This window comes from Theropithecus gelada, chromosome 5, assembly GCF_003255815.1.
Source record: "Theropithecus gelada isolate Dixy chromosome 5, Tgel_1.0, whole genome shotgun sequence".
In the NCBI taxonomy this organism is placed as follows: Eukaryota; Metazoa; Chordata; class Mammalia; order Primates; family Cercopithecidae; genus Theropithecus; species Theropithecus gelada.
The window spans coordinates 28,961,543-28,963,832 of NC_037672.1; positions in this window are offsets into that span (position 1 = coordinate 28,961,543).

Genomic DNA, 2,290 nt, shown 5'->3' on the forward strand with positions numbered 1-2,290 from the left:
CTATTAGCCAGCTTTTGCTTGCTGTTTGATTTCCCTGTTGAGGGGAAAGGGCTTGGAGCTTTCTAGTTTGCCATTTTTAATCTGGTCCTCTAACATGTAAGTTTTATAAGCGAAGGGAATTGGATTGTTTTATCTCCACTGTACACTCAGTCCCCAGAGTAATGTCTGTAAATAGTGGACATGATATAACTATTAATTGAGCACATTCTCAACTTTCTGCCTTGTATCTAATCATAACTTCAACTTATTTTATTTGCTTTTCAATAATTTAATAAACAATTTAAAAAACAACTAATCTACTCTGTCAGTTAGTCCTATGAATCAGGAATTATATATATTTCGATATTGATGGTATTAAGAGAAATATTGTAAGAAGAAAGTACCACAGAGATAAGCATGGATTGTGCCTTAAAGAATTATATGTAGCATAAAATTGGTTATATTTTGTTCTGTAAGAGGTGGAAAGCTATTAAACGTTTTTAACCAAAATAATGACATGCTCACACTGCTGGTAGTTGTTGATTGGCATTGCCAGGAAAGTATTAAAAATATCAATTTACTCAGAATTTCTGCAGGTATAATATATATGTTACCCATATATCCAGGGAATCTAATAATAAATTTACTTTAGAAAAACATGTTTCTGCAAGAAGAATTTTAGCTGTACAAAACAGGAGGATTTGAGCTTAATTACAATATTCTTCCAAAGATTCAGAAAAAAGAAATAAACTTGATACTCATCTGTTAACTCTGGCTTTCTTATTATTAATATCTGCATGGACTATTTTGCCTAATCTTTTACTTGTAACTTATCTGAGTCTTGTATTTAAATTATTTGTATTCCTTCAAATATTTCTGGGCTTTGTTCTGGAATGGAGTTGAGTTACTTAAAAGCAATTTGAACCTTTCAAGGCGTATTTTTTAAATAATTTCAACTTTTATTGTAGGTTCAGTGGGTACATGTGCAGATTTGTTACATGGGTATATTGTGTGATGCTGAGCTTTGGGGCATGAATCTAGTCACATAGATGGTGGGCATAGTGCCTAATAGACAGTTTTTCAGCTCATGTCCTCCTCCTTTCCTCCCCGCTCTAGTAGTCTGTAGCATCTACTGTTCCCATATTTATGTTTATGTGTACTCAATGTTTAGTTCTCACTTATAAGTGAGAACATAGAGTATTTGGTTTTCCTTTTCTACCTTATTCCATTTAAAATTATGGCCTCCAGCTGCATCCATGTTGCTATGAAGGACGTGAATTTGCAAAGGACATGAACAGACACTTCTCAAAAGAAGACATACAAGCAGCCAACAAATATGTGAAAAAAAAAATGCTCATTATCACTAATCATTGGAGACATGCAAAATCAAAACCACAATACGATACCATCTTGTACCAGTCAAGACACATTTTTAACCTTGTTTACGGGAGTTCAGGATAGCTTTTCATCTAGGACTCACATGGCCCCATGAGAGAGTCTTTAATATTTTGTAGACTCAACCTTGTGTATTAAGAGCTCTTTTCATTTTGGCTGGTGGGAATGTGAATGATCTTTGACCCTGTATAATTTACAGAGATTATTCTACTTGATATTATATAAATTCCAGGGATTTTTCTATGTCTGGTAGTGTTTTCCTGAACTCAGTACTCAGCTGTAGACTTCGGGGAAACACTGCATGTCTCCACAGTTCTCTCTCTTCCTCCCTCTGTCTGGTCTCTGGCCCGTGAATTCTAGCCCTCTTGATTTCCCTGAACTCTGAAGTTCCTCAACCAAGAAATACAGCCAGCCTCTATTTGAGTTTCTTGTGCTTTTTTCCTAGAAACTGCCTTTGGTCAGTAAGATGGAGCGATCATATGGTTCCACTTGTGTGTAATTTTTCTCTCAGTTCTCAGTGCCATGCCTTGCATGTGATCCAAAATCTAAGAACATTGACTTCAGGTATTTTATCTATTTTTTTTTTTTTAATTCGTTAAGGTAGAAGAGTGAACTTGGTCCCTGACACTTTATCATGATAAGAGGTGGCGGCCGGGCGCGGTGGCTCAAGCCTGTAATCCCAGCACTTTGGGAGGCCGAGACGGGCGGATCACAAGGTCAGGAGATCGAGACCATCCTGGCTAACACGGCGAAACCCCGTCTCTACTAAAAACACAAAAAATTAGCCGGGCGAGGTGGCGGCGCCTGTGGTCCCAGCTACTCGGGAGGCTGAGGCAGGAGAATGGCGGGAACCCGGGAGGCAGAGCTTGCAGTGAGCTGAGATCTGGCCACTGCACTCCAGCCTGGGCGACAGAGC